Source organism: Protopterus annectens, chromosome 3.part0, assembly GCF_019279795.1.
Source record: "Protopterus annectens isolate FY-2018-M chromosome 3.part0, PAN1.0, whole genome shotgun sequence".
NCBI lineage: Eukaryota > Metazoa > Chordata > Ceratodontiformes > Protopteridae > Protopterus > Protopterus annectens.
In genome coordinates, this window is record NC_056731.1 from 71467391 (window position 1) to 71482842 (window position 15452).

The window sequence follows — 15452 nt, forward strand, 5'->3', positions numbered from 1 at the left end:
TGCTTATCTGTTGACATTCCTCTTTTTATGCTGTGTGATTGACAACTTTCACATACCACTTTGCTCCACTGAGCTTGATTTCTTCCTGACATTCCCCCCTGTGATGTCACCTATCTCCTACTCTGTTACTCCCCCTTATCTAACTCTTACACTACACGGAATGTGCTCATTTGCTATGTGACAGTGTGATTCACTATCCTACCACTCATTTACATAGGATTGCCTATTAATGCTTAGTTACATGTCTTACACTCAGCTTCCCCCCTTAGCAACCACTAGACGGTGACCACAAGCAAACAAAACAAGAAAACTCTTAAAACCAAACAAGACGAGCTGGAACACAATAAGAGATGGCTGAATAATAAAATCAGATTTAATAACTCCAAATAAAGTTAGCGCTTTCGGCGAAACAATTGTTCCGCCTTCTTCAGACAAACAGCAGAATGCCAGATAAAACAAAGTTTTATAATATGTACATTTCATTGAGACCAATGGTTGCCAAGTGCATCATTTAATTAAATGTAACCACTAGACGGTGGCCATGTTGTTTTTGATCTGCATTGCAAATCCATGCATTACATAAAACCCACATTTGTGGGTTTCAAACCTTTATTTTTCTGTTTTATATTGTGCAGCCCATTTGCGTGTGGCTGTGCTGCGTTTAAACATCGCCGATCACCGAAAAAAAAAACATTTTTTCATGTTTGCATCAGGTTACCATGCCAATGGCCACATATTTGGCCATTGGCATGCTGACTGCAACATTTGCACACTTTACTTGGAGCTGTCATGGCTCCATTGTGTTATTTGCAGTAACGTACTCAGTTGTCAACTGAGTACATTTCTGCACCTAACACAACTCTTACACGGGCTGGTTTCAGCTTTGTGGATCGCTAATCTACCTCATTTGCATGCCTTTTGGCTGCAAGTGAGGTGATTAGCATATCCACACCCTGCCCGTGTAAGAGTCGTTTTAGCTGGTCTCTTACACGGGATTTCAGGCTGTTCCTGGATCGCGATGGCTGTATGGAGTCTTACATGACTCTTAGACTCCGTGCAAGCCATCGTGAATCCTGCTCTATGTAACAAACCAAAAACTATACCCACCACATATTAGGACATTAGAAATAAGATTCTGACATCAAAGTAGAAATTCCAAGCCAGAGGCAACACAGATGGTGATAAGGAATGCAATGTAGATAGGCAACATGCCATCATGTCACTCAAGCTAAACACAATGCTCAGCATACATGCCCCCACCAATGATATGCATTGTTAAATTGCCATGTGGACAGTACATGGTGATGAAGATGCATTACAGAATATGGTGAATATGAGAAATTAAGAAATATAAGCCTGTTCATTCACAGGTATGCAAGGAGTGTGGAAATTATTAGGGGAATGCATGCCACACAGTAAAACATGAACAGAGGGAAATATCACAATGACTTCCACAGTGCACAGATAAGCACTGTATGTATATGACAGGCTATCATGGTGGTAGAATATCACACAAATAAAGTACGCCTAAGTGCCAACAATTATACAGTACACAAAAGTGCACAAAACCATATGCATATGCTATGTAGATGTGCTACACATATCATAAAGCTAAAAGAGAAAGGGGAATGGACAAAATATACAGAAGGAAAACTGCTCAGGTACATAAATATGTGTAACAGGCAGCAAAAATGTACACATGAACAGAAGAGATGCTATAAACACAATACAGTGGTACTATGCCATAACAACAAGACTGAACAACACAGCAATTCATTGCATGTGCCATTAATATGATACTTTCATGAAATGACAGAATCAACATGTTAAATGTCAATCCTTGCTGTTAATGCCATATAGCAAAGAGACAGTCTATGCAGAGGTGATCACCCAAAGCAGAAATAACGAGAATAGAAGAAAACTGGGGAATATGAAGCACAAAAAGTACCATGAAACTACATACACAAGGGCAGAGTGCCAATGGGTGCCTGTGATACAACAATCTCACAAATGTAGCAAATACCATGAAATAGCATGTATGTGAAAAGACATACAAAATAACAACATTGCAATAACAATGTGTGCAAAGTATATACATATATCAAGCATGTGCACATATTCAGAGGGGAATGGCACTACATTGTTACATGTGGAATGTTGTAAAACTTAGCAATTGTAATGTACCATGCATGTCATATGTCATCACCTTTTCATGTAGTCACATGAGCACTGTCAACAGGACAAGTCTCTGACATTGGCAGACTACAAACTGCATCAGACCTATCTGCCATATACAAGGTCATACTGTATCAGAAATAATCTCATGAGCCACTGTATGCAGATGAGGTAGGCTGCATACAGAGTTCAAGACTAATTACTTGAATGTCTTTAACACTGTCAGTGTAAATGACAGCATATGAATTTCAAGTGACATGATAGTGAAAATGGCAGTGATATATTTGCACATGTCATAAAGCATCTAAATGATATAGCCCCATATGATCTGGATTGTGAAGTGTGCATCACAAAAGTACATATTACAAGCATGACTGCAGTATGGAAAGTGTGCACAAAGCTGCACATAGTAATGAAAGATAACCATCTAGGAATACACCATGGTGGCAGCATGACATGAATGGAACATATGGACAACACTTACAGTTCAGAAGACCTTCCTTGATGGAGCAAAGCATCATAAATGATCTCTCTGGCAGTTTCCAGAAAGGAGTCATACATAGTCCATGCAATATCCTAGAAGAACATCTTGCATCTGCAAACTGAGTACAACCATGGCCACATTGTATATCTGGTCTCACAGGTTGTTGGGCTGGCATGGTTGAGGTTGTCATTGCTGTTGGTCTACTGGAATCATGGTCCCTGCTGATCCTAGTCCCTTGTCATTGTTGCCACCCTTATGTCCCTGCTGGTCCTTGGAGCCAGAGTCTGCTAGAAGAAGTCTTATGCATCCTCTTCTGTGGTGGATAGGTGGACTGGCACAGGTCCCTGACACTGTACCATGACAATGAGGATAACTCATCAATATAGTAGCAAAAAGCATTAACAGTAAAATATAATAGCACTATGTATAACAATATAACTGAACCATAGACTGTGTGCAATAGTGATTTATTGCTCATGTGATGGTGAGCATTAATCCAACTATATTATTGCCACAATGTGTAATATATCCAACCCTAACAACGTAAACACTTGTCTGTTGCATCAGTTAAATTGTTAAAAGCAACACATTTGCAATATGCCTATGTCATACATAATGCAGTCCTATAAATGGATCACATGACATCACGGGGAGGAACACACAGCATGCACATCATGTGACAATTAATATGAAAGGTGTGCAAGAAAGCATATTGGTAATACTATATATAGTGGAAGTGTAGCAGAACCAAGCTAGGAGACATCAGTGGACATGTTAGACACCAAGTGGACAAAAGGGGGTGTGCAGCACTGACATCATATAAGTGGCAATAATCTAGGATGAATCAGAGAAATGACAGACCATGCCCCTTAAAATAGTAAACCAACTTATACAGTGGCATTAATTTAAAGAGATTGTGTGGGACAACAGGGTGAATTCTACTGTAATAGGTGCATGTATGTCAACAACAGCATATTGTGTGTCTGGACACCATACATATACAGAAGTGCTGCATTTCTACAAAAAAATGGCATTATTCATATATAAAGCCACTCTCTGCAAGGTGTGAATACCATAGAAGGAAAGTGAAAATTGCTACATAGAGAGATTTATACTACAATGATTAACACCTACATATATGTTGAGGTGCCAATAAGACATTAAAACAAAATGATACAACAGTAATACATACAACTTTGAATACTTGTTAAGATATCCCAGGTCAGATATGTTTTTATCAAAATCATCACATGTAAAATTCAACTATTTTTTTGAGATGTTTATGCAAGATAGTTTAGCACTACATTATGGGTAACAGATAACATTACAGATTCTTTACATTACTAAAAGAGAGCAATGTATGGGCTACATTATGCTTTATGTGTATGACAGAAGTACATAAAAATTTATGTAAAATCATCTGAATAATCATAAATTTAATTTGCTTGGGTTGAGTGATACACAGACATATGTAGCCGACATCATGCTCAGCTCATAGTGGACATCAGTGGAGAGCTCCACTAACACAACACATAGAAGGGGGCTTTGTGATATAGTAATATGCAAAAACATATGTCATCATGTTGAGTGTTCCAGCAACCATACTTATGCACCTAAACTTGGGTACAAGAATAGTAGAACTAAAGCAATGGGCAGTGTTACACCTCTACCAGCTTTACTGACACTGTAAAACAGCAGTCACCTATTCAATGCATTAACAGACAAGAGATGCACACCACAAAGTGAGCTGAGAACCACCGCCATATACAAATTTGTTTGCTGCTTACTAAGATAGCAGAAAAACACTAAGAGTATGTTGTCATCAGCATTTCTGCTCCAGCAAACACAAAAAACTTACATGCAAGACATGTCCATCTGTAATTGGTGTATAATTAGACCACCGATGACCATCATTTAAGATGTGTCTGCAGACATCATCTTACCTAAATATACCCACTGAGAAATGTTTAAGCACATGTACAATATAGAGTACACAAAATAGGGTCTATGTTTACTCACTGAAGGTTCTTTCCTCAAACCTCTGATGATCAAACACAACCCATTGAACGTTCATTAATTGAACGTTCTCTTCAGTGAATGTGTGAGATGGGGAAAGTAACTAGTTGGCCAACATTTCCCTGTCACACACAGCAATATTTTAAATCCATCCAGGTGGGGGCTGCATGTGGTTCATGGTGTAGCCTTTGATTGGGAGGATAGTGTGGCCGGAATTTTGACAGTTACTATGTGTTACTCTCAGAAGCTGAAAGACAGGAAAGAACTTTTAGAAAACAGCTGTTGGTTGATTTTCAAAATATGAAATGAAAATTAGAACTGGAACAGTTATGACAGGCTAGTCTATACAAGAGCCTGCTAAAGACAGCTGATAGTTACAGGTGTCACTTACAGAAGTCAGTTGTTATTTGTCAGTTAACAACCAGATGTGAGTTGTTCACAGGTGTACTGTGCAGTGGATTCCCAAAAGGACTCACCAAAAATTGTAAGCCTGCCTTTGTTCTGTTGTAGTAATTTAGTTTAGATCAGGGACAGTGTTCTTTAGTCAGCTAGGAAAATGATAACTAATCAATTAGAATGTTGGATTTCTATCCTACCGTATTGATTTAATTTTCCTGGTGACTCAGTCAAGTTCCTATCACATAGTCGAACTTTTACAAGTTTGAACCAAATATGGTCGAGACCATATGTTCAAATTTGTAAAAGTTTGAGCGTTTGAATGGAAATCTCCATAAGCGGAGGTTTCCATTTTGTTCAATGTGGTGTGATCTCAGAGTTAGTATATTTAAGTAGCGGGGGGTGTGGGGGGTGCAGGAGGGCTTGCCGCCTGCTTACAATTTATTTTGTTGTCCATTTTTTTTTCTGTAGTCAAAGTTTTGTAACTTTGAACATAATGGTTCGACCATTAGGTGTTTGGAGTTAAGGAACTTCGACTATGTGATATAGACCCAATTCAGTCATGTCTGTTTATTGAAAATTACTGTTTTATATTTTTAATCATTTAATTCATTATAAAAATATTTTTATTAACTTATATTGTGGTCGGTCAATCAGTGTTTTCTTTAATGATTTGAGAGTGCTTGTACCTGCCTTGATAACTTCCCAGGCCACTCTGAAAGCCTGGCTGCATAGGTCATTTGCTATCATTTGTTTTAATATCTAATTTTCATAATTGGACACTCCTTTAAAACGACATGAAGACACTCTGATTGGTGGCAGCATTACTGTATTATTTTGGGGAAGGGACACAGCTGGAAAGCTGTGTCAGGCTTTCCCATAAGTGTTTGGGTGTGTAAGATTTAATTTATTTAAGTCCGAATGTATCAGAGGTCTTAAACTGAGACACATTGCTCTGAATTATATAATAAGGTGTTATATTTGGAGTGGACAGATGAATACAGTCCAGTTCCAGGTTATAGAGTGTGTTCCAGTTGTGCTCTTATTGTAAAATTGTGCAATATTACTTCTGTTTAAGTGACAGTCTCGCATTGGAGTCAGTAGTGAGGACTGAACATCTTTAGTTGCTGACCCAGGATAGTGGGAGATGTCACATTATTGGTGGCAGTTCAGTGGAATATTATCTGGATGTCACAAGGCTGTCTACAGAGAACACAGCCTGACAATTGAGCAATTGCAACACCTTTCTATTGTTAAAATGTTCAGCTTCAAATATCATTGAGGTTTTGATTGAGACATGGGTGCATTAAGGACATAAGGGAAGTTGGCAATATTATAAAACCATTCCAGTACAGTCCTATGCTCCATGTCTGTTGTTGGGAAGTGGATGAATTCATCCACTTTTCTGCACATTACTGCTAGAAAGTGTTGTAGAATGCAACTGGCAGCTGTCTAGTTTACTCCTACTGTAGCATCACATATATACCACTGGAATGTCTCAGAGGCCAGTACACCCAGATTCAGACACACTTTTGTTTCTACTGAGACTGGGTTACCCCACAGACTGTGTGAAAACAAGTGGAGTGTCCACATCCTGTGCACAACTTGTACCAGGTCTCTGTTGAACTTGTGTCTATGATTTCCTGGCCAGAGAGCTGGCTTAACTGTAGCCTGGCTTGGCACCTTGCTGGCTGCCTTTTGGAATGCATGTGTAGCTCATCCTGTAATATGGCTTGTAATACCCCATCTTGTTGGAATACATTAAATGCAGCTTGCATTTTTCAATTCATGGGAAGAAGTAGAGGGAGGAGTGAGCTGAAATGGCCTGTGCCAGGTGCTTCACTAAAATGTTTGTTGGACTTCTTTGTCATATTTTATTCTCATTAGGTACACCTGTTTTAGAAACTGGTGGGAGTGCACAGAGTTCATAATTATCATGTGCTGAATAAATTATTACTTACACTTGTCATTCTGTCTGTTATGGAATCACTCAACTTTCTTTCGGAATCCTGCTCTATGTTTACTTATTGTTCCAGAAATTCTAGTTTCTGACAATAGATTGTGTTTCTCTAGAACGGAAGCTGCAAACTTTATGAAAAGAAATGGAGTTTGTTATGTAACTTTCATTCTGTTTCATGTTTCATTTAATATTCTAATGTCCTGGCATTAATAGGCCTTACTGACTTTTTAAGAATGGAATTTTTTAATTGCAAGTGAGCTGGCTTTTTGGTGCTTTTTAGCCATGACCCCCCCCCCCTCATAAAGGTTAAAGTAAATGTAGTATATATGGATAATGGAATGAACAACAAACCAGTATCATTTCTGAGAGGTGATAATAAATGGGAGTATCTGAAGAAAAAAAAAAACATGAAGGCAATGGGAAAACTTTACATACACAGTAACCAGAGGGCAAGACTACAACACATACCATGGAGCTATGAGGCAGAAACATTAGCTACAGAACCTCTGAGCCACCAAGCTGTTGGATAAGGAAAATAAAAGGTTAGACTAAATATTCTGGATGATGGAATTAGGTGAGAACAGATTTGTAACTTGCAGAAATACTTATGCTGGGAAGTCTAAGGTTCACATTTGATTTGATTTTACCAGATCTGAAAGCTAAAATAAAAAGGGGCTCAGAAGAAAATGTAGAATTACTGTTATGGTCATAAATGCTTTCCCTGAGTAATTAAGAGCTATTCAGGAGCTGTCCTGGGATTTCATTAACAAGTGCGCTGATGGATACACAATTAGTCATGTTTGCATGGGTCTATATTAGATAATCAAACATTTGAAATTTCGACTCTCATCTGGTCGACACCATATGATCGAACTTTCAAAAGTCTGAATATCTAATAAAAATAAAGTACCAAACCACCTACCTGAAGCTTTTAAGCAGTGGGGCAAGCCCCCCTGCACCCCCCCTACTGTTTAAATAAACCAACTCTGAGATTGCACTACAGTGCAGAAAAGGGAAATCTTCCCTTATGGCGATCTCTGTTACAACATTCGAACATTCAAAAATCCCATCATATGGTGACAACCATATGAGATTTTGAATTTTGAATGTTTGAACATTCAATATAGACCCATGTTTGCATGACAAGTAGCACTGCTAATCAAATTTGCAGGAAGATAAGCAACTCTACACATTCAGCAGCAACTGCTAGTGGCCAGAACACTTGCTAGTGGCCACACTGAGGTGCAGCAGTTCTCGTGCACACGATATAGACACACAATAATAAACAATACTTAAGCTCAGTAAGCGAGTACATGCTATTGGCTAAATAACAGATAGGTCAAAGTCGAATACAGAAAATAGAAGGCAGGGGGAATATAACAAGAAAGTGTTATCTATAAATAAATGATCATGTATACCCCTCATCAAAATGAGGGAGAATTGAAAAATTAAAAAAAAAAACTTGGCCAATCATGGACACTTTTATATGAGAGTAAAAGTGAAATGTTGATAGAAAGAGATTAGAGTGTATTTATTACAAAATATTCCTACAAAAAGAATAAGGCTACACCTCTAATTATTTTTTTTAACTGCTATAAATGATACTCCATCATCTTCTCCTCCAGGTCACCACAATTTACAAAGTATTAATAGGATGGAGTTAGCAATGTAACAAAATCACAGAAGTTCATGAATAATAGGGAAAGTTGTGAGGTATGACGAAGGAGCTGATACAGTAGGGGGCATTGCATATATTGTAGGTAGTCCACAGTTAGTGGAATTCAGTGGTCTTGTCATGTTTATTTGGAAATTAAACAAAGGCAGTATTTTCCATAAAAATGAACTGATGTTTTTACACACATCAGATGGAACAACATTAACTTTTTCTTTGTCTTATATGTATTGAAGAGACAATAAGGTATAATGGGAAATTAGCCATAGTAAAAAGGGGAGCAAATGACATTAGTAATGAACATTTGCACAATCCATTCTATAGAAGTAGTCATAGTGGAAGCTCACTTGTGGCAGCAAAATATACTTTGGGAATCGTAGGAAGTATGACTGTTAATACATCTCAAGTATTATAGTGCAGTGCAGGAGGACCTGCCACACTTTCAACAGCATATTAATAGAATTGTATGCTACAATGCATTGTCACAGATGTCTAACTATAACAAATGGATGCATGTAACCAGGACCTGAAGGACATGATCATGACATATGTTAAGATGCAAGTTCTTTAAAGCAAAAGTCATGTGGAGGCAGTTCATTTACATCTGTGTTGTGGGTTTATGAATTTCAGTATATGCCTATAGACATGATCTATGTATGTATATATGAAAGGAAGTACACATATAGATAGCCCATTGAAGAAGTAAGCCAAAAAGGTTTTCCTGCTGGCAGTATTGTGTCATGACATCTGTTACTTGACCTGTTTCATTTTTATTTCAATGGTATTGGAGTATAAAGCAGTTTTGCAGTTTAACCATCATGCCCACCTTATCATGAAGGGATTCTCATCTAGATCAAGGGAGGTCATAGTCTCCCTATACTCATCACTCATCAGACCAATGATTGAGTACAATGCCCCATTCGGAATGTATCTGACGCGACACTTGCAGCAGCTGGAGAGGCCACAAAAGTTCCTCACCAAAAGGATAAAGGGTCTCAAACATCTGTCCTATGCTGCCCGACTGAAAGAACTCCAGCTCTATTCAGTCGCTTACCGCTTGCTCAGAGGTGACCTTTGCCTAACATACAAGGCCATGTCAAACCCAGATTTGATGAATATGCTTCACCTAAAAAAATTTAGATCCGTCAGAGCCACAAGGGCGGGAGACTTAAACCTCGACACGGCTATTAATAGGACGTGCTGGAGGGATAGATTCATCACCCAAAGACTCCCTATGCTGTGGAATAAAATCCCGGTATATGTGAGGCAGAGCACCTCGCTGGCCTTGTTCAAGAGAAATCTTGACCAATGGATGGGAGATCGCAGATATACCCCAGGGATTACCTCAGTGTCACTGCTCAACAGAGGCACAGCAAAATAATGTGTATAGTTCCCCATACTAAAGGGGTGGTGTAAGCCACAAAACTATGGGCTAGGCTTGTAAATGCCCTCGGGCAGATAGCCTAGTATGAACCTATGAACCTATGAACCTATAGTATGTGTGTACTTCGTGCTACAGCCTGCCTCACATACACATTTAACTACAGTCTGACAAAGTGCACCTCTGAATACAGTACAGCATTATGTTGTAAATCACAGTTTGCCCTGAACTGAGCATTGTACAACATATTTGTAATACCTACATCAGAACACACGACCATAACTCACAAACGTGCAACATTAACTTCAAGTTATAAGTGAACTACTGAAAATGCTACATTTCACATAAAGCACGTTTACACTAGCCTGTAACAATGTTGAAATCTACCACACATTGGGCACTATGTCCATTGTGTGGACATAGGCAGACATACTGCAAGAGGCAAGTGCTCAGAATTTATTTTACTACAAAATACAACTGACAATATCTATTTCACAACATTGATTACTTAATATGCTTTGTGCTAAATGGTACCCAATGGAATACATAGTTTTACTGGGCATACTCATAAGTACAGCAATGAATGAAATGTCATCACCTACCCATCACAAATCCAAAACAAACCATCATAACACAGGTCCTATCATACTTTGTGACACTTTGCACTATGACACAAATACAAATCAGTAGACTATATTGTGAACAAAACAATAAAAGCCACACACCACTGGAATCAAACATATGCAATGCATGTTAGTTTCCTTTTTCCCTCTGTACTAACTGATGACTCTACACAAGTATTCATACCATAAATGTCATACAAAATATCCTTGAAGAGATTACCCAATCATTGTGTTTCAATGGATATACCTTCCGTTAAAGGGAGTACAGAAGTTGACCATTTTCCACAGTTGTAAATGTTTTCTTCAAGTTATATTGTAAGTGTTAGTCCTTTTGAATTAGCAAATCCTGCTTGTAAGCATTCTCTTACACAATCAGTAGTTACACCTTGCCAGACTTGGAAACCTGTCTGAGGTCATAGATCATATAGCAGCATATCAACCAGTGATGCTACAGAAGTAATCATGTCTGATGTGTCATGAAGGATACATTTCAAGAGACTGCAACAGTTATACACTGGAATGGTTGTGGCATCCATAAAATGTAGTCTGAGGTCTCCAGTATCTTTAGCCCTGTTATTGTTCACACAACTGTGGGTAGGCCACTCCTGTCTGTCAGTAATTGTCTTAAAGACATACATTATCAGATTCAAACTCATACTTATTTTGGTCCACATTGTAGGGAGTTGCGCATAAGCTGCTTGTGCCCCACTGAAAAGTATCCTACTGACTCCCAGAATGATACCGCAGTACAAACAAAAAATGATTAATTTCAACAATTGGCTAAGTTTCTGTTGTCATTCTAAGGGGATCCAGTATCTGTCTGCTTGGGATGACATGACTGACAGACCTCAATGCTTTGCCAGAGATGACCTGCATCTGTCACCCCTGAGTTTCTGGGTACTGGCTAAGGCTCTTGCCACCCCTATAGTGCCTTTTTAGGCAATGTTCCAAAGACCAGATTCCACCATAACAGCTATAAATAAATGCAATCTGAGGGTCATACTGCTCAACACTAGAAGTCTAAATCTCAAGATGCACTCGCTCGAAGCACTCCTCAAAATGGAGAACATCGACATTTGTGCTGTAACAGAGACCTGGTTTAAAGTAGCAGAAAGCACCCCTGCGCTACCAGGCTATAACTCATTCCACACCTTTCAGCCCTGAAACATGGACTGAAGCTCCAGAGGCGATGGTGTCTCCATGTTCATAAAGGATATGCACACCTCCAGATTAGTAGCCCAGCATAAGGCATCTGAGATACTTCAGGTACAACTAACATTAGGTAAGACGGCGATCCAGGTCATAACCTGCTATAGGTCCCGAACCATGTCCCTAGACTCTCACTCTATGTTCCTAAGCACCCTGGAATCTATCAAGGTCCAACCCAACACTCTCATGCTAGGAGACTTCAACTACCCCTCCATCAACTGGAAAAACTACTCTAGCACCAATACACTGGCCCAACGCTTCCTGTAATTCATCAGTTCCAATGCTCTGGACCAGCTCATTCTGACCCCCACTAGAGGAAGCAACATCTTTGACCTGGTTATTACTAACATGGGTGACCATTACTCTACACCAATAGTCAATCCCTCCCTGGTCAGATCTGACCATAAACTAATCACCATGGAAATCCGTATCTCACCCACACCCCTGCAAAGGTAACCACCTTGAAAAACTTCTCCAAAGCTGACTTTGGAGAGGTGGCTAACTTCACGGCACCCATGCCAATGGAAAATAGCTGCATGACTGCCAAATCATACAGCAATGCACTGTATGAACATGTACATAAATGCATGGAACTAGCCATACCCAACAGAACCAAGACACGCTTCTCCAAAAAAAGGAAGCTAATCTGGTGTTCCCCAGCCATTAATAAACTCTACCACAGAAGAAAGAAACTGTTGCAGAAAAAAATGAAGTCCCAAGACTGGAAAAACTCCCTTATTAGCCTCAACAAAAAGTTGAGATCCCTCATCAAATTATCTAAAGCTAGCTATGAAGGCAGAATTACGGCAGACACTAAAAACAATCACAAAGCCTTCTATAATTATATCAAGAACCTCCATGGCAATGCCCAGATTTGCTCTAAGTTACTGCACAATGGTACCTCCTATACTGAGCTAACAGATATTGCCAACATACTGGGCAACAGATTCAGTGTCAACTTTACCACCCCCCAAAAGACCAATCACAATACCGGAAGAATGCCAGGCAACCAGCATTACTGCAGCACAGTGCCACAGGTTAAATCTGCATTATCCAAGGCCAAGAATACAGCTTCCATGGGACCCGATAATATTCCTGACTGTGTTCTACATGAACTACAAAGTGAACTTGCACCACATCTGTGTGCTCTGTTTAGTCACAGCCTCATCTCAGGCTTTGTCCCTACTGAATGGCACACTGCTACAGTCATCCCTCTCCATAAAGGGGGAGCGACTACAGATCCTGGGAATTATCACCTCATTAGCCTGATGAGTCTAATATGTAAAGCTATGGAGCACATCATCATGGACCTGATTAACAAAGATATAGGAAATCCCCAAACTATGGACCCCACGCAGTTTGGCTATGTGAAAGGGAGATCATTCCTGGTCAGCCTGGTTGACTTCTTTGAGTCAGTCACCAGGGCTGTGGATGAAGGTAAGGCAGTGCATACAGCTTACCTCAATTTGGCCAAGGTCTTTCATACCATTCCTCACTCAGGAATTATTGATAAATTCACCAAACTAGGCATCAACCCCTATATCAAGAGGTGGATTGCAAACTGGCTCAGAGATAGAACGCACAGTGTGAAAGTAGTGAACTCCAAGTCAGACTGCTGACCAGTCATGAGTGGAGTCCCACAGGGATCGGTCCTGGGTCCTCTCCTGTTTGGCATCTACTTCTCAGAAGTCCAGGCCAACACAAAGGGACTCTGGATGACAAAGTTCATAGAAACTGCAAGCTGGGAGCCATTATTAACTCCCCAAGTGATGCAGACATCCTACAGAAAGGCCTCACTGAGACCAATGACTGATGTTGAAACCCTGGCCTTAAGCTTAATGCCAAAAACATGCGTCATCATCCCCATTGGTAAAAACTCAGTTCTCACTAATTACCACATGGATGGGAGCCCAATGAACACTGAAAGCATTTTAAGAGATCTGAGGATGCAGGTTAAACAGCAACCTCTCCTTTGACCATCACATTGCCACTGTGGTCAGAAAGTCCTTCTATGTGGCATATCTCATTACCAAGGGTTTTGCATCCAGGAAGAAAGAGGTCATTGTCTCTCTCTCTCTCTACTCTTCCCTCATTAGACCAATCATTGAGTATAATGCCCCATTTGGCATGTACAACAGCTAGAGAGGCCACAAAACTACCTCACGAAGAGGATCCTAGGCATTCAACACATGTCCTACATGAACAGACTCAAAAGAATCCAGCTATTCTCTGTCTCATATAGCCCACTTAGGGGGTGATCTCTGCTTGACTTACAAAGCCATGTCTGACCCAGCTCTGTTAGAAATGCTACATCTAAAGAAATCCAAATCCTGCCACGCCACATGCTCCAGTGACCTCAACCTCATTACCACAATCAACAGAACATGCTGGAGGGACAAGTTCCTCACCTAGAGACTGCCCATGCTCTGGAATAGACTTCCCATACATGTCAAGCAGAGTACCTCACTGTCCCTCTTTACGAGAAATTTTGATGAGTGGATGGGTAATAGAAAGTTCACCCCAGGGATCACTCCAGTGGCTCTACTTGATAGAGGCACTGGGAACTAACGTCGGGTGGCATGATGCCAGGGCACTTCTATGGGCTAGACTTGTAAAGACTCCAGGGCAATTAGCCTAGTACAGACCTATGAACCAAGAAAATTTAAGGTATAACTGTCAGAAAGCACACACTTCATTGTCCAAATTAAGCAATGTTTTTGAATAGTCAAAATCATTTAGTCTTCAGATAAGTGTGAATCAGACATATCACTGTATGTTAGGTAAACAACTCCTGGCTGTTACTATTACCTTGCACATACACATTTCCCATATTTGAACACCTGCATTTGTAAGTTCATATACTATGGAAATATGTCTTAACTGTATGCACCACAGAAGAAGTCTTACCAGAAGTTACATACAAAACATACTTGAATAAGATGACTTCATCAATGTGTATAAATGTGTATGTTTGAACTAAAATTGATAAAAAGATTTTGGGGGGGGGTGTTAGATAAGTCAGTGTTTCATGTCACTACTCTCACATGTACATTATGAAGACATTGCTGGATTTGAATACCTGCCTATCTAAGCCCACAGTCTAGAAAACTAAGTATTAACTGGATGCACCCCAAGATAAGTGGTACTACAAGTGTGAGATAGTCCATATTTTAAGGCATGACTTCATTATTGTGTTGCAAGACATAACTGTGGCTTACTAGTGAGTGAAAGAGTTATGGAGGCTTCTCCCTATGTAAAGGTTTTGCCTGAGTCAAAGTACACACACCACATAGGTTGGATAAGCCAATCATATCTCCCACTATAGTCAAACATAATCACACTATGTAGTCATCGCCAAAATCAAACACGTGTCTACCTAATCCACAAGTTACAGAACATTGTATCAATCTTGGGCACAACATTAGAAGTCTTGCTGCAATTGTGGCTCAGAGCACATTTTAACAGATGACCTCATCAGTTTTGTTGCAAAGTTGAGGTTTGGGTTAAAGGGGAATAACACTGATGGGACAGCCTTC